Source organism: Balaenoptera physalus, assembly GCF_965194825.1.
Source record: "Balaenoptera physalus genome assembly, chromosome: 2".
Lineage (NCBI taxonomy): Eukaryota > Metazoa > Chordata > Mammalia > Artiodactyla > Balaenopteridae > Balaenoptera > Balaenoptera physalus.
In genome coordinates, this window is record NC_138883.1 from 153,895,548 (window position 1) to 153,914,960 (window position 19,413).

Here is a 19,413-nt window from a genome sequence, read left to right on the forward strand (position 1 = left end):
TACTCAGAGTAAAAATACTTTTTGTAAGAAATTAAATCCTAGTTTGACCTTCACAGCTATATAGACCGAACTAATATTATCAAAGGGAGGTGGAAATCCCAAGTTGAAAAATTAAGGGAAAATATATTTGGGGAAGATGAATTATTGGTGGCTCCAGCCAAAAAAAATGCGAAATCACTTTTTATGTGTTCCACTTCAGGCGTGGCCAGGGAAGCTCCTGCCAGACCAATTTTCCCACACACACACAAAAAAAGAACAGTTATATACTTGGATAATTTTTTTTAACTGCCTGGAGTTAGCACAAACTGAACAAAAGCAGGAAGATTATAGCAGAGAATCTGTTTGGAAGACAGAATGGCATGAGGTGATTTTCCTGTTTTTTCATGACTAAAGCCTGAGAGCAGGCTGAAATCAGTACTGTCAAAAGTAAAGCATTGATGGAAAATCCACACTTTTTCTGGTCTAAAGAACCAGAGGACAGAGTATGGATTAATCATTGCCACCATATATTGTTGAAAGCTTGTTTTCCAGTCCTTTGTACAGAGTTAAAAAAAAAGAAAAAAAGATTCCATTTATTTAACTTTCTGGAAAAAACTGTTGTGTGTGTAATCTTTTTACCCATTAATTTAAGACTTGTGCATGAAAAAAGTATACATTCCAAAAGGAAGAGCAACAGAGAGGCAGAGCTTAGAATCCTATGTAAAGAATTTGCCAACTTACTAGCTGATTTTGAGCCATGCACATAAAGGGCAAACACAAAATTTTGAAACAAACTTTTTTTTTTTTTTTGGCTGCATTGTGAGGCATGTGAGATCTTAGTTCCACGACCAGGGATAGAACCCACGCCCCCTGCAGTGGAAGCGCGGAGTCTTAACCACAGGACAGATTTTGAGCTGCACCAAGGAGACAATCTTTATGAGTCCAAGATAATTGCCTGCTAAAATTTAGAAAATCAGCACTCTATTTAGGAATACAACAGAATTCAGAGTCTCTGCACCTTCAGAATATTCAGGAAACAATACAAATTCACCCAACAGGTGAAAAAAGACCCATAATTTAACCCAATCTTAAGAGAAAAGACAATCAGTAGAAACCAATTCCCAAATGAATGTATACAGGAATAAGTAGACAGGATTTTATTTTAACTATATGTATTATTCTCAATGTCATAAAGAAAAATATGCTCTCAATAAATAAAAATATAAGAAGTTTCATCAAAAAAATAGAAACTATGAAAAAGTCCCAAAAGGAAATTCAAGAATAGAAAACTGCAGTGTATGAAATAAGTATGCACTGATTGGGTTTTTTTAAATATTTTTTAAAGCCAGGGAAAATATCTATATGCCAAAAAATGATTCAAATATATTCTGATTTCTGGTCAGAAATTTTGGAAGTCAGAAGAAAGTAGAACAACATAACAAAGTGCTGAAGAAAAAAAAAAAAAACTGTCAAACCACAATTCTACATCCAACAAACATATTCATCAAAAATGAAGCTGAAATAAAGACAATCTCAGACAAAAGAAAACAAGGACTATGTGTCGCTAATGACTTGCACTTAAGAAAGAAATGCTAAAGTAAATTCTTCAGGCTGAAGAAAAATGATACAAGGAGTAGACATTTAAATCGTCAGGAAGAAATGAAGGAAAATGGGGAAAATGACATGAATGTTTGCACAAAGTATTCTAGGGAATCTACTAAGCAACTACTAAAACTCAAAATTTAATTTAAAAAGATCACACATCAATTGTATTATTGTATACAATCAGCAAATGATGGAAAATGTAATCAAATAAAGCACTAAACAGATATAAGAATTAAAAAATCAAATCGTATATTCTACAACACAAGATGTATTGAACAACAAAAGCAACTGAAGATGAACTTTAAAAAATTACAACATAGGAAAAAACCACCACAAGGAAGAGGAAATAGAAAGAACAGACAGGAACAGAGGTCTCAGATGGACATAGAGAATATGTTATTGGACCCTGGAAGAAAGGCTACTTTGTTATAAAGTGGCAGAAAACTTGGCCATATTGTTTTGTACCAATGGGTGAAAAGTAGAACTTGTAATTAATGAACTTGGATATTTAGCTGATATTTCCAAGTGAGACTGGAAGATGTGAACTTGTTTCTCCTTTCTATTTGTAGTAAAATGCTAGAAGAAAGACATCAATTGAGTAGTGAACTGTTAGGCAAAAAGGAACCAGCATTTGATGATTTGGAAAATTCTCACTCTTTCCAGATAATGTGCTCTGGAACCAGGGCCAAGGGTGTGACTGGAAAACCATTTGTTCAAGAGACTAGATGTGTGACTCATGGATTCAAACACCCTTCTCAGCAGAAGTCAGGAATAGAGATGGGTTATCCAGGGAGAATCAGTGTAGAATGCTCGTGTTTATAGGTGTGGATCCCTTTGACATCAATAGGAGACTCACAAGGTTTTTGAGAACTTTATAGCAGCAGAAACACAGCCAGCCTGGACTGAGAGGAACAGATATGGGATGAAATGAAGGATGAACCACTCCAAGGGCAGAGCCGTGGATCCAAAGTCCAGAGAAGGCAGAGCTGCTATCCTGGGAGGCCTCAGAGGACAGAACATTAAGCCACAGAGGATTAGTCTTTGCCTTATAACCTAATGGAACTTGTCTTGATGAGTTGAGAACTTGCTCTAGACCAGTAACCCCTTTATTTACTCCATTTTATCCCTTTAGAAATAGTAATGTCTATCATATGCCTGTCCCACCATTGTATTTTGGAAACAGATCATTTGTTTTCTAGTTTCACAGCTCTGTGGGTGGAAAGAAATTTTGACCCAGAATGACTCATAGCAAATCTCACCCATACCTGATTTAGATAGTTTAGATAATGAAATTTGGAACTTTTTTTGAGTGGATACTATTTAGATGAGGTTTTGGATTTAGAACTGAATGCTGGAATGATTTAAGACTTTGGGTGGGATGGAGTGAGTGTATTTTGCACACGGAGGACTTGAACTTTGGGGTGCCAGGAAGTAGACTTTACTGGATTAAAGAGTATCCCCACCAAAAAAAAGAATGCCCATATAACAGAATTATAGTCTAGGTGACTTAAACAACAAACATTTATTTCTTCACAGCTGTGAAGTCCAAGATCAAAGTGCCAGCTGATTCAGTTCTTATTGAGGGCCCCCTTCCTGGTTTGCAAGAGAGATGCCTTCCTGTATCTTTACATGGTGGAGAGAGAGATCTCTGGTCCCTTCATCTCCTTAAAAGGGCACCAATCCCACCATGGGGGCTCTACCCTCATTTTCATCTAAATCCAATTGCCACCCAATATCCCCAACTCCAAATACCATTATACTGGGAATGAGGGCTTCAAGATGAATTTTGAGGGCACAGAAACATTCAGTCTATAGCAAGCTCTCTGAAAAAAAAAAAAAAATATATATATATATACTATAATGAAGGAAAAAAGAGAAGACAAATAAATGATGTATTTTTATGATGTTTGCATCAAAATTCTTAAGTAGATTTTCAAAGAATTTCACAAATGCACCTAAAAATTGTTCTAAAAGAGTAAAATCAGCCCAGAATTATTTGAAAAAGCTACCTACTCTAACTTGAACTCATTGTTCTTATGTGAAAGTCATAATTCTTTTTTAAAATTTTTCTTATATTTTAGAACTAAAAGATAACTTGCAGATTGAAGCTCTTATGCTGATTATAATTTTGAATTCTAGCTTACCCCTTACCCACTCCCCCCAGTAAGTAAAGAAGGAGAAATCAGTAGAATCACATTTCATATTTAACACACCCTCCCCAAAACTTAATGCATGGAGCTTTCTTTCTAGTTAGGCTAGGCCATCTGTATATATATATATATATATATATATATATATATATATATATATATATTTATTTATTTATTTATTTATTTATTTATTTATTTTTAAATTTTCATTTTTATTTACATTTATATTTATATTTTTACCAAAAGATTTGTCCAATAAAAGAAGAAAACTGTTGATTTCTAGTAACCAAGAAATTACAATCTCTTATTTTTCTATTTCCTTATGTGAATATCATAAATACATGTAAATACCCACCCCAAGTTCCATTAAGTATGAAATATTTTAACAGCTCATATTTTGTTTAATCACCTGGAAGTAAATGGCTTTATCACAAAAAGAAATAAGAAATTTTGTTTACTCTTCAATATTATCTTATTTAGTAAAAAATCTGAATAAAAATGATGGAACTGGGGAAGGAGAGGGCTAAAAATTAAATTTAATGAAATTCAACATTTTGACTTATCACAAGGAAATTTTATGGATCTGGGCAATAAAAGTAAGGCAATGCATATATTTATATTTACCTGATATAAATCTTTCACTTAGCAGTGTCATCATTGTCACCAAATATTAAAGAGCTCACATACGAACAGAAATATGTGGAGAAAGTTTGTAAGAGCAGTTAAGAGATCCGAAATGATAATTAGCCAGAAAATCTGTTTTTGGTTTGGTCTTATCATTTAATTTTAATTTTTTTTTAGTATTTTCTGCCTACAATACAAAGCCTGACAACCAATGAATAGTTAAAATTGGGCAGCTGCTAGTGGATGGTGAAGTTACAGATTCTTGGAAAGTTCCTCTGAACAGGATACCTTCCCAACGCCTCGACACAAATGCATCATTAAAAATTAATCCTTGGGGTTAAAATTTACCCCAAGGAAGACTGTATTGCCGACAGTCCTTTACCTCAATGTAAATTATTTTGCCTTATCTTTTCACTATAACGACCAGCTGAGAAAGAGAGAAAGGAAATCAAAAGCCTTGAGGAGACGACTTCAGGTTGGGCCGTAATGAACGAGGCATCAGACCTGATAAAATTGTCATACCCCTCCCAGCCTTGTGTCCTCATCTGTAAATTGAGGAGAATAAAAATACTTATCCCCCACGATTGTAGGGAGGATTAAATTAGCTAGTACACCTGTGGCACCTATGACAATGACTGTCAGAAAATATGCCCTCATAAGTATCAAATACTCCCCACCCTCTCCTCCTTCCCAACTTCCCTTAATCCTACACCCACCCCATTACCACCACTGCTTCTTACTTCAAAGCACATTGCTAACTGTGTCTTGAGGACATGCTAGAGGTTTAAATAAAAATCAGATGCAAGGCTCTTTCATTTACCTGTAGCAAAAGAAGAAATAGCTTAAGCTACTTTGGTTCTCCCAAATGTTTTTATGAGGTAAAGGCATCAAAAATATTATGTGAATTTTCACTTAATTTATGAAATTTTTCTCCCCTAAAATATCTGAACTAAAACATTTAGGAGTTCCTTATCTTCTTTTCGAGTTTGATTTTTTTAAAGAGAAGCGAATATACGCTGTTAACTATTTCAAAACTCTTATGTTTTATATGGTTTTCCTTTAGAAATTTAATTCTCTCTATTTAAAGACTTATAGGTCACTTGCATTAATTTTTTAAACATTATCAGGATGTGCGTAGTGACCACACGTCACAATTATCAGAGGGATAATTAAGTCCATCTCTAGTGAGTAGGATTTTGCCTTTAAGTAATTCATGTGGATAATGCAGTCTCTGGATTTCCATGGGAAAATCTTTTCAGAGAAAGAGAGTTTCTGAGTTGGTATCTCAGGACCTGTCATAATTTACATCTTCTGAAGAATTCCTTGTTTATGGACTCAATAGCAAGACTTTGAAGAATGTCATTATTAAGCTTCCTATTTGAATTTTATATTTGTTAACACATTAAGAGTCAAGTACATAGTTTTTATTAAAGAAAAAAGTTCTTAATATATATTTATATATTTAGCATTTATTGACTATATGCTATGCTCTTTGTGATAGAAGGGTCCCAGCTGATCCAACATTGACCTTTTCTCAAGAAACGTGATAAAAATATGCCTGTAAAATTAACATCATGATAAGGTAGAAAATAATGAACAGCATTGAACAGGGATATGGAAGTTTGGCAGAAGTACAGAGATGAATACATGTGTTATTTCTGCATTTCATGTCCAGAATTAAAAAAAACAAATCAACACATTGTATTTTAGAGATAAAGGTACTAAGAGTATTATGAGTCCAAAAAGAAATGGAAAAAACCGTAGTAAATACATGGCTAATCCAGGCCAAAAATATGTCTTACCTATTTTTTTAATGTGATGGGTTAATTATTAGAAATGAACATCAGTTTAATTGATTATGTCTCTCAGTTTTTTTTCAGATCTGACAAGTTGATGCTGAGGATATGCATAACATGAGCAAGTTTGCAACTGCTTCTAATTTTACCTGGTAAAATAAAATATCCCCTAAGCCACATTGGCTGGTGTAAGGGAAGAAGAATAAAGTCTGAAATGCAATGCGCGTTCCTCATACCTATCTCTACCCTCGGCATGTTGCCTTCACGTAGTCCGTACTACACATTATTGAAAAGCTGTTGTCATATGCACCCACAGAAATCACCCAAACAACAACAACAACAACAAAACAAATAATTGACAGATGAGCTGCAATTTCCCCTAGTGCCAGGCCATGTTGCCATCATTGTAATTCCCATGTCCAGCACAGGACAGGTCATAAAGAAATAGTTGGTGTGGGTTAGACTTGTTCAATGTCAGGCAGTGCTTAGGGGATAATTTCATTTTTAGTTATTTAGATCATGATGGTAATAAAAATTTCAGAAAGCTTTTTAAAATATTTGTTTTAGGGAAGGAAGGATGTAAGAACAGTCTAGGGGGAATTGAGATAACTTTGGACTGATTCATGAAAGAAAATGTCTGAGTATAAAGCAATGTTTGTTTTATATCCACTTAAACAACGGTAAAGTGAAATGACATTTTAATATGAGCAGTCAAACTTTATTAGAAGAGTTGGTGAATAATTACAGTTCAACAGCCAAACATTTATCTGTCTGTACCTTATGTGAATAAATAAAATATTTTTAAAGCCAACAACAAACACAAATAATAAATTCCAATGGAAACTGATTTTCTCTGATAACCACAAAAACACAGAAATAATAACGTAAGTAATGGAAAACTTTACAAGTCCCCAAAAGATAAAGGGCAGACTGGTTCAACCAAGGCTTGCTTGGATATGTGTAGGAATAAATCTGACCTATCTACTCTAATGGACCATTAAACTTTTATCAGATCATCATCAGAATGCATGAGGATTAAAAATCATTTTAGCTGAATAATGTGTGCTAAAATGTATATCGTCTGTGTTAAGGTAGTAATCATCATTTGGCTGATGTACTTCAAAGGACTGGTGGGCATTAGCCCATTTTGAACTTAAGCACTAATACTTTGACAGCACAAGGAGAATGTTTTTATCGCTTTGATAATGCAGTACGAGAATATAAATGTGGGTCATCTCAGCTTCTGTGTGAGTAAGGCATTAGAATTGCGCCATTCACCATTTAATGTATTTGTTGAGTCGTTGTTCAAACTCACCAGATGAGTCTGAAGCAATGTTTCTGAGTGTTTTTTCTTGAATGTTCTTTATTGTTATATTCTTAGATCCTTTATTATAAGGGATATCCTTCCCTCCAATAACCTGTGTCCTAATACTGAATCTTCCTTTTGTTAAAATTTTAATCAGCCCTTTAATTCACACTGAAGCGTGAAGGGTACTTACATCATGGTGTCACGACTTCCTGGGGCATAGCTGAGGTAGAGGAATGCATTTTCAGTCTCACCTAGAAGAAGTGGTAAAGATGAAGCACACTGGGGCTTTCTAGTGTCCCCACCCTCTCCTCCACCCCTTCCTGATTATCCTACTTATAATAAGAGTCTAGCTATACACTCACCTATAGAGTAAGTTTCCTATGCAGCGCCCTTTTTTTTTTCTTTAACATCTTTATTGGAGTATAATTGCTTTACAATGGTGTGTTAGTTTCTGCTTTATAACAAAGTAAATCAGCTATACATATACATATATCCCCATATCTCCTCCCTCTTGCGTCTCCCTCCCACCCTCCCTAACCCACCCCTCTAGGTGGTCACAAAGCACTGAGCTGATCTCCCTGTGCTATGCAGCTGCTTCCAACTAACTATCTATTTTACATTTGGTAGTGTATATATGTCAATGCTACTCTCTTACTTCGTCCCAGCTTCCCTTCCCCCTCCCCATGTCCTCAAATCCATTCTCTATGTCTGTGTCTTTATTCCTGTCCTGCCCCTAGGTTCTTCAGAACCATTTTTTTTAGATTTCATATATATGTGTTACCATACGGTATTTGTTTTTCTCTTTCTGACTTACTTCACTCTGTATGACAGTCTCTAGGTCCATCTACCTCACTACAAATAACTCAATTTTGTTTCTTTTTATGGCTGAGTAATATTCCATTGTATATATGTGCCACATCTTCTTTATCCATGCAGCTCCCTTTTTTGAAAATAAGAAGCCATGGATATTCTTTTTGAAAGCCTTAATCTCTTATTTATCCCATGTGGATTTGGCCTTAGCAGGGAAACCACTTATGTATTCTTATGTTTTTGTTTACTGTTAATGCACTTCAGTCTTGTAATCTTTCTCCCTTTTGGAAACTGAAGAGAGACTTTGTATGATGCTTTTGAAGAGAGGAGAAAACACCAATGCATATAAGATATGGGGGGGTGTTAATATCTTTAAGAATAACTGTTAAGAACACAATACCCTTCATTTATCTCAGATTTTCAATGAGAAAATAATTCTTTGGTTCATAAAGAAAGATTACCACTATGGAGCTTAGGGATAAACTGTGTTTAGGATGGGGCTCTTCTCATATGAAATTATTTTATTTGACAGTCTTCCAGAAGCCCCCAATTTTCCATCCCTAAAAATGGACCACTTGGGGCTCAGCACACTACTGTAGGAGGTCCGTCCTAATGATCATACCCACGGAGGTTCAACACAATCATCTTTGACCCTGACCCTACGTGAAAGAGTTATTGGATTGCTTTTTGCCCTTACAACATGGCTGAAAGAAGGGTTCTGGGGGCCTTTGAAAAAGTGTAGGTCAATAATGTGCAGGGGAAAAAAAGAAAAATTCCAAAGGTACAGTGAGGCAACATGAGAGAAGTAAGCTCTTGGTTGAGGGGTTCTCAAAAAGGGGAATTCAGGCAGACTTAATGTCGGCTGTGTCTCTGAACCTGTTCTGCCTGCATCATTACAGGAAAGGAAAATTAGGACAGAGTGCCACCCACATTCAGACAATCGCTTGCGATTTATAATAGCGATAATAGCGATTGCATCTCATCCATCTTTAAGCATCGGCACTTGTCATAGAGCGTGACTCATGTCAGAGACATGATAAATATTTTTGGAGTGAATGAATGAATGAATAGAATAATATAATTTTAATTTTAGGATTTCCTGGCATTCCATAAAGACATTTTATATTCTTTTAATATAAGCACTAACATCTCTAGATGGGCTAGATTTTTTTACAGTTCCATAAAAAAAGTAGGAAAACAAAAGACCGGGAATTGGGAGTCAGAGCCAGCTGTGACTATTCAGAGGGTGCTGAGGAATATTTCACAGAAATCCTTATCAAGTGATTTTTTTCATTGGAAGAATAACCTCTGATGGTTAAGCCAACTAAAGGGAAGGACTAAAAATGACACCGCATGTAGAGAGACTTAGAAATTCTAGGGAAAGTCAGTCTTGAAGAGCAGGGCAAATATTAAAAAATGGGTTTTGATATCCATAGTAGATCGATACAATTTAAAAATCATCTTCATGGATGTAACAACATCAACAACAGAACATTCTGTTGTAGAATATGATTTAATGTTCTTTCAGATTCATCATGGCTGAATTTGATGTAGCATCACTGAGAGAACAACACACACCCAGAACAAACCAGCTGAAGTTCTCAAAAGGTTCGATTTGCTGTACTTATCACAGATTTCAATTAAGCATCTCACCATGAGAAAGGCAAATGCCAAAAGCATCGTTTGCTTAGTTTTCCGATCTTGAGCATTTTTTAAAATACTTTGGGAAAATACACACCACACCATGGATGTGTTTTAAGATTTCCACTTGCCTACAGTTCATTCATTCAACAAATATTTTTGAGAGCCCAGGATGTGGCAGACAATGTGCAGAAAGATCATTGGAAACACAGAATGTCTGAACTCAAAGGCTTCATGAGAGTGAGAGGTGGGGGGGGTGAAGGAGGAATAAAGATATAAACATTGGATATAAAATGTATGGTCAGGTTTCAACAAGTGCAATGGAAGAAAATGAAGTGGGGAGAGATGACAGAATTTGAAGGCAGAGGAGCCATTTTCTGTCTTCTAGAGGGAGGTAGTGTTCTCTACGGAGGTCAAGTTTCTGCCAACCCTGAAAGAAGCAAGGGTGTGAGTACTGAACATGTCCAGTGGGGAGAGGATTCGAGGCCGAGACCACCACCAGGCAGAGGCTCTGAGACTGGGCTGATTCTGAAGCGTTGAAGAAGAACAGAGAGTCCAGGGTGGAGTAGAGAGGGTGCAGAGGAAGTGGGGAGCAGAGGATGCTGAGACAGGGGTGTAGAGAGGGTCCAGTCCCAGGGACCCCTGAGCCGCGCTGAGGCTGCCCAGTAACATCCTACATTGTCTCCTCGCTCTTAGGGACTCTAATCAGCGTTGCCGGGCAGCTTTGCGTTCACTGAAGGTTGGAAAATTCATTTTCCTGCTAAAGGAAAACGTTCTCTACTCACAACACTTCTGTCACCAACTGTGTGGGGTTTCCACGTCAAGCAGTCCTCCGATTCTCTGCAGACACCAACGGGGTGTCCTGCAATTGAATTCAATTCTGATACCAACTACCCAGAGTCAGTGCAGACCCTACAGGTTAGGGCTCAGTCCCACAAAGTTGCCCCTACTTCAGATGCCAGTCTCAAGTAGTGGGTCCCCAAGGTACCCACAATTTTGAGTTGGCTACAAATTGGGGATCCCCCTAACCCCTTCCTCAGAGTCAGTAATTTGGTTATAAATGCTCACAAAACCCATGGAAACAATTTACTTACATGTAGTGGTTTATTATATATATTTTTTTCAGATTATTTTCCATTTTAGGTTATTACAAGATATTGAATATAGTTCCCTGTGCTATACAATAAATCCCTGTTGCTTATCTATTTTATGTCAGTCATTAATTTTGCATAAATTCACAGGGCCAAAACTTATGATATAGTTTCTAGAGTATGTAGTTTCTGTAGTACATAGCTTCCATAGTATATAACTGCTAGCTATTCAGAAATAGCAAAATATTTCCTGCTGAAAGAAAATTGTTACAGAAAAAAGATCTGGGCTTACGAGTAAGTAGTGCAGAAGACATATGTCACTCAGAGTAATGTGCTTTCAAACAGCATGATATTTGTCATTAAACATATTTAGACAACTTTGAAATTAGATTTCTTCCTCAAAATGTCCAAACCACATATTAAACAGGAAACAAATGGAGAGGTGAGAGACCTCACATGCTCTTAAGAAGGACTTCAGTTGCTGTCATTCTGACTGTGACTTCTTTCCTTTAGTTCTCTAATTTTGCAGGTGACCCTGCCCTACCTGGCCACTGAGGCAAGAATGCTGATTCACTGTCAGATGGGCAGATGCCCTGCGGAATGATGGGAAATACAGAGTCAGGAAGACATCACAACTTTGCTGTCTGTTGCTGGGTCCTCCAAAGAGAACAAGCAGCTTTGGATAGATATCATATTTATACATTTTGCCATGTGCATATATAAAATATACATGTATGCATATGTAAATGTACTTACATATGTGCTCATGTGTTTGTACACACACATGTTTATATTATTGGGTATGAAAACTGTATAGGTTTGTGACAACAAAATCGGATGATGCCATTGGGCTGTCAGCGTGTTCATTTGACATCTGGAAGATCCTTTCAGAGCTAGAAGTTTCTGTGTCTCTGTGTGCACACAGATAAGATACTGACACATGTCTTGGAATGTTATTTGTCTCTTCATTGGGGGTCTGGGCTTGAAAGGATCGAGGATTGTTCTGGAAAATTGTTCAGTTATTTGAAATGCTCTTGGCTTACTTCTTCAGAGTTTGGGATAATGACCGTGTCTTCCTCTGCACTCCAGTGGATTCGGTGACAAAGGGCTGGTTCGGCAGAGACCAAAGGCCGACTGCATGATGTGTTATGAGCCTCTGTCAGTCCACATAGCCAAAGGGTTAGCGCTGAAGGGTAGCAGTCATATGGGAAATTGGAAATTCTGTGCATGGATCTCCCAGACCTACTAGCGGATCCATGCAGATAATACAAATCTATCTTTGCACAAATGGCAGGGCAGGAGGGGTTCGGAGTTGGTGATCAGGAACTTGATTGAGCTCATTCTTCCTTTGAGAGATGTTTCTGTAGGTATGTGCATATTGCTGGAAAGTAATTTAGACAAGGAAAATAATCTATTTGCTAGCAAGGGCAATTAATTTTAAGTTATGGGTGCAAATTTCAATAATTGCTTTATCTATGATGGCATTAAAGAGGTGAATCACCATATAGATTAATCTATCTATCTCTATATATACACGTACATAATACATACCTTTACATGCACACATATATACATATAAATATATAGATTAACCTATATAAGCTTATGTCAGGGTGAATATAAAAGGTAGAAAAAAGCATCGAGTAGAGGAATGTAAGTATAAGCCAAATGGATAATTAATACAACTAACTTTCTTTCCTTTTAAAATGTCCCATCTTTACTATTTTCAGATGTATTTGCAGGGTTTTAGAATGATCAATAGAAAGAACAGTATTCTTCTTGCTGGGGTCACTATTTACAAAGTCAAAGAACTCACCAGGCACCTCAGTTTTCTCATCTATTAAATAAGATGGTTAGAATGGAGTATTTTTCAAAATTATTTTGCTTCTAAAATTTCATCAAATGTTTTTTGCCTGGCATCCTTTGCCTCTTTGACTCCCTTTGATTTGAGAAATCCTTCTCTGATCTAGGGCATCCAAGTTTACTGAACACAGGGTGGGTGTAGCTCAAACTCATGATAAGTTTTCCCTTCCATGGTCCAGAAGTGAAAACATGAGTTTAGAAACCAATATATTTGAGGTTTATTATGGACACTGTACAGGAGAAAATTAGTCTCCATCTGAGACAGTGATTGCCAGGGTTTGGGTCGTGTGGAGCAGCTGGGGAACATTTTTGCTGGGATGTGGAGCAGAGTCTAAAGGAGAATAAAATGGGCAAAGAAGAAGCTGATCAGGGACCATCCTGCTGTCAAGATGTCCAGATTTCAGCCAACACATTGTCTTTGTTGTTCCAATGTTTGAGTAATGTCTCTGTGACTTGAATTTAAAAAACAATGGAAAAGAGCTTGATGCTTTTTTGTGGTTGTTACCATTACTACAGAAAGCTTGTGAATCGTATAATGCTTTTACAAGGAAAATTATAAGCTTGTTGATTTCAGTATTTACACTGTGGAATTTATTTTTGAAACGAACACATTTTATGGTATGCATGATGCCAAGAAGTCAAGAGAGGGAAAGTCATAAAAGAAATAAATGAGAGGAGTTGAGGAATCAATATTTATTTGATACATTTACTAAAATAGTGACTATTCATTATCTCTAAATATTCTACAACTTACAAGAAAATGTACTTTTTTTATATTAGAGTAGCCTAAACAGATCAAACAATGTATCATCTTTTGTATTCTTCTAACTACCAAGAAAAAGTAAGAAAAAAGTTTCTCTGTTTAGGGGAAAATTGGAATTGTTACGGCATCATCACTTTTTAAAGTTAGAGTTGAAGATATGAAATATAGCGGAAAACATTATGATATTCAAAACTCAGGCTGAACATATCACCACATGCTAACCAATTCATTGGATTTTTTGCCATCACTAGAGGTTAATTGGAATTCAGATACAATCACTAGCAGGGGCTTTCCTGGAATTTAAGTTTGAGATGCAAAGGAAAGAAAAATGAAGCAAGAGGTCATTTCAGTCTTTTAGAGAATTAAAATATGTTATTCCATATTTTTCCTTATCTCGGAAGCAAACCAAATTGATACTTTACACATACTTCCTCCTTTCCCAATAATTCTTCCTACTCTGAGGACATGTCTGAAAGCTGTCATAATATTGATATTACTGGGATATGGATGAGTGATCAGATTACACATAGAATAAACATCAAAAATCAATTCTTTTCTGAACCAGTCCATTGTCTGTTCTTTTTATTTCAGCTTGGTCAACCATGTTGGATTTATCCTGTAGTGGAAAAGAATTAATGCTCCTTTTTTATCTTGGACTAAGTCTATTTTCTAGAGGGCTTAACCCACATCAGGTTGGTTAGCCCTGAAATAAATGATTCCAATGGGTAAAATTAATAGGCACCATAGGAAAAAGAAAAAGAAGTACTGTAATTTCTGGGAAATTACACTGTTATTAGTGTTAGAAGTACTGTGGTGGGTGATTGAGACACACATACATACACACACATGTTTATTGGATCCTTACACTTTATTGGATCCTTACCTCTATTTGTAAATTTCATAATCTTGTATAAAAAAATCCTGAGGAATCTACAAAAAAAATTATAACTAATAAATAATTTCAGTAAGGTGAGAGCATAGGATCAATATATAAAAATTAATTGAACTTCTATACACTAGCAATTAACAATTCTAAAATTTAATAAAATTACCCTATTTACAATAGTACTCAAAAGGATAAAATAATTAGAATAAATTTAATAAAATAATTATGACATATGCACTGAGAACTACACATTATTTTTTTATTTTTTTAAATGAAAACTTATTTATTTATTTATTTATTTATTTTTGGCTGTGTTGGGTCTTCGTCTCTGTGCGAGGGCTTTCTCTAGTTGGGGCGAGCGGGGGCCACTCGTCATCGCGGTGCGTGGGCCTCTCACTGTTGCGGCGTCTCCTGTTGCGGAGCACAAGCTCCAGACGCGCAGGCTCAGTAATTGTGGCTCACGGGCCCAGCTGCTCCGTGGCACGTGGGATCTTCCCAGACCAGGGTCGAACCCGTGTCCCCTGCATTGGCAGGCAGATTCTCAACCACTGCGCCACCAGGGAAGCCCTACACATATTTTTTAATGAAGGAAAACATTAAATGGAAGCACATCCCATGGGTAGGTAGACTTAATACTGTTAAGAAGGCAAAAATCTCCAAATTGGTCTAGTGATTCAGTGCAAGCCCTATGGAAATCCCAGCTGGCTTCTATACACAAATTAAAAAGTTGATCCTAAATTTCACATAAGAATGCAAAGGATGCAGAATAACCAAAACTATCTTTAAAAAGAAAAAATTCGGAAGACTCACACTTTCCAATTTCAAAATTTTCTGCAAGACTACAGTACCAAAGACAGTGTGATTCTGTCATGGCTGGACATATAGTTCAATGTAATAGAATTGAGAATCTAGAAATACGCTTTTGCATTTATTGTAAATTGAATTTCTGCAAGGGTGACGAAGCACGTCAATAGGCAAAGAACAGTCTTTTCAACAAATTGTGTGGGAAAAAAAAATCCCTCACCTAGCGTATGGATAAATGAACTATGTTTCCATAAAATGGAATACTACTCAGCAACAAGAAAGAATGAACTACTGAGACTTTGATCAGCCTGCATGGATCTGAAATTCATTATGTTAAAACAAAGAAGCAAGACCCAAAAGGCTACGTATGATTCTATTTATGTCTCACTCTAGAAAACACAATTATAGGGACAAGTGGGCAGAGGGTCTGACTAAAAATGTCACTACTAGGAAGTTTTTCTGGGGGATGAGGAACTCTTTTATAACTTGATTATGGTGATGATTACACAACTCTATACATTTGCCAAAAACTATAAAACTGTACACAAAAGAAGAGTGGATTTTACTGTCTATAAATTTTAAATTACATTAAAATGATGTAAAATACTAAAAATCCACAAATCTATCCTTTACCTAAAGTAATTCAAAAGAAATGTCTGACTTTCAGTGCGATATAATTTAAAATTTTCTTTTCAAATATCATTTGCCACAATTTCTTTTATGTGATTCCTTGGGGGAAAGGATTCATTCATTTTGAAAGTTTCTTTAAAGAGAATATTTTTTTAAAAAACTAATTTAAATCAGTTCATGGCTGGGAAAATCTGACCAATGTGTGTATTTCATATATTGTATAATATTTTAATTTTACATATTCAGGTTTCCATTTTGGAGAATCTGAATCAGTAGAAGTTCAGAATGATAGCCCATTTAATTGAAACTTTGAATAAGTAACTAGTCATGGATTTTGAAGCACCTCCAAGGGAGGTCACTTGAATTGCCCACTCTCAATGATCTCCAGAATCCACTCCAACTTCTCTTAATGGGCTTCATATTAATATTTCAGTTCCATAACAGCTTAAAATGAAAATTACTGCTTTGTTGCTCAAATGCCTACGAAGTGCTTCCTGCCTTTAAATTGAGACCAAGCCCACCAAATAGTTTATACCCGAGAGCTTGTGAGGTGTGGGAAGGATGGAAGGAGACAGGCTTTTATTCAGTAGTGTGGACACAGCCCAGCTCTCAGATAAGCAGATTCTTCTCCATCTTACATACCTGAGTATGTTTGAGGAGTAACAGATGGATATTTTGTGGGTAAATCCCAAGCAGGGTTAAGGATAATGGTATTTCTCTGCTTCCTTGAATTTTTCTCTATTTATCTTTCTCATGAATTGCTTCAGTAACTTTCCTAATTTATATTTGCCAATGGGTCTTGTTTGCTTGAATTTTAGGAGTATTTAGCCAACTGTTACTAACTCCCAAAGGCCATGGTTTATGAAGCACAACTTACCATAAGCTTACTTCCAGGTTTGCCTTGATTTCAAATTTTAATATTATCATCATCATCATCATCATTATTACAGGTATCTCTAGTAAAATCAGAAGATTTTAGGATTTTAGAATTTTAGGATTATTTATTTAAAAAAAAGAAAAAGAGAAAGCCATTGCTGAGTGTTTTTACAGGAGCTCATCCAAACAGTTCCTGTTATTTCCTTATCCCTGTTGAATCATATCCTGTGATTCAAGTTCAGACATAATAGTTTTGCACAGTTCCATTCCATCTAGAACGACCATAAACTGTTGGTACAAAAGTGCCATAAACAGTCTGAAATGATACAGCTATTTGCATGTGTCGTAAGTGGAGGAATACATGTAAATGCTACCAGGCAGCCTGTAAATAGATTAAGGGTGTTTATTTTCAAGAGGAGGTTAATGTCTCAAAATCCAATTGGTAAGCATAGGGCAGTTGACTGGGAGGAAGCTGGGTTTATGCACAAGTACACACATTGCTTCATAAACGAGCTGTGAGGTTGAGTTGGCATGGTCTTCTGATGATAACCTACCCTCCTTCTCAAAGCTCACCTGTGGGCTGTGATCCGTCTGTATTGACCAAACTATTTCCTGTGAGTGTCGCTGGAACCACAGAGTGAAGATGATTAACGAAAGGAATGTTGTTTATATCGTAACCAATGATTGAAAAATCAGCCTACAGCCCTCACGTGTAAAAATGAAATGTTTAAAAACTTTTGAGACTGCTGGGGTGAGTGCCAACTGGATATTTGATGATACGAGGAATTATTATAAAATTTTAGGTGGGAAAAAGGTGTTGAGGTTATATTTTGTAAAACTTCTTATCTTTAGAGGAAAGCATTGACTGCAGTTGCCTTGGCGTCAGGAATTGCTTCAGAGTATCTGGGGAAGAGAGAGTAGGGGTTTATATGAAGCAAAACTGGCCATGACTTGCTAGCTCTGAAGTTGAGTGATAGATCCAGGAGGGTCCATGACATGAGGTGTATCCTTGTACTATCCTTGTATTATCTTTGAAATGTTCCCCAATAACAAGTTAAATAAATCAATACTTTTTAGGAAGGAATTCTAGAACTTGTTTCACAAATCTTTTGTTTTGAAAACTTATATAAGGATCAGCAACACAGACTCAACGTGGGATCCGGACAGCCAAGTTCACATTGTTTGTTTTTAGAGGAGATCTTTATTTTCTTTCCTTTGTTTTGGGGTAAGAGGGATATCTAATTAAGACTATCCAATTATTTAATAATTTTAAAGTTTTTTGCCTCAAAATATTTGCCAGTTCTCTTTTCATTTCACCTTTTCTCTTCCTCTTTTCTGTTATCTGCTCTTTTTTATTTCCTTTCTCCTTACCCTCTTCTACTCTGATGTTTTATCCAATATTTTTAGCTCTTTTCAGTGGCAGACTCAGCCCAGGGACCTAATATGTCACCACTGGATGCAGACATTTTCCTCAGCTGCTCTGTCCGTAAAGATCTCTTGTCAAATAACATTTCCAAGGCAGACGTGAGTATTGGAGAGGTTATGCCAGTGGCACATAAAGTAGAAAACTGTAAGTTTTCAGGAAGGGAAACATTAACATTTTCCTTATCCCTATTTAGAATCTCATTAAAAATCCAAATAATAGATTAAGGACAATACTTTGATAACCCATTTCCGAGGAGCTCAGAGATTTAAAATAAGTAAAATGCTTATCTTTCCAGTCTCCTCTACTAAAGGGGTTGTTCTAAGTTTCTTAGTTGTCTTTTACTGTGCCATAGGGAACAGAGCTTTCAGGTGGGTTGAAAATAATGGGGGGGGGGCGGTCACTGGCAGCAAGGCTGGTCCAGCCTCGTGTCCCAGGAAGAATGAATTTAGAGTGAATGAAGTTTGAGTCACCACCTGCCTGCCATTTACTGATGTGCAATCTTGGATCAATAGTTCAACATCTCTGAAGACTATTTCCAAAAGGAAATTGGGAACAGGCAATATCTTATTTATAAATTGTCTGGAGGATTAAATTAATCGAGAAACTCTAAAGAAAGTATAAATCTAGTGTTCTCCCTGAAATACTGTAGGAACCCGTTAATGTTCATTTCCCTCCATCTTTGTACCATTCCTAATTACATCCAGCACAGAACAGGATAATAAAAGAGGGAAATCAGATTGAATGTTTTATCTCCTGGATTCCGGAAGACAAGCTGGATATCTAGCCACCTTCTTGTTTCCTTCTTCTTCCCTAAATGAAAGTCTGGAGAATTTCGCTCCCTACTTATAACGAAGATAAAGGGGAATTCCAGCATCCTGAAACAAGGGGTTTCCCGAATAGTCAGCCCGTGGAAAGAATGAAATCAGGATGAATAGAAGAAAGAGCATTGACTCAGAGTAACGGGTAGGTATGGTGATTCACTTACCATGTCTGAGACACAGTCAACTCATGTATGAAATGGGTATAATCATGTCATTTCTGAGCACCTCTAAGTGCTGCTGGGACAATCAAATTGCTTATTAAATGAACTCAGTTGGAAAAATCATAAAGCACTTTATAAGCGTAGAGTGTATAAGTTAAACTATTGGCCACAACACTAA

At 36.4% G+C, this 19,413-nt stretch overlaps 1 protein-coding gene across 8 annotated transcripts in view; it reads right to left on the minus strand.

The window, feature by feature from the left end:
- The window catches only part of LOC309655261 (uncharacterized protein), a 179,326-nt gene that overhangs the window by 52,335 nt on the left and 107,578 nt on the right, over positions 1-19,413 (minus strand). For 2 of the 8 annotated variants that reach the window (XR_014260704.1, XR_014260705.1), the window contains one exon: positions 7,727-12,386. The exons of 3 other annotated variants lie outside the window; for them this stretch is intronic. The gene's annotated coding sequence lies outside the window, so the exon portion shown is untranslated. 3 more of the 8 variants (XR_014260706.1, XR_014260707.1, XR_014260702.1) reach the window with 2 other exon arrangements.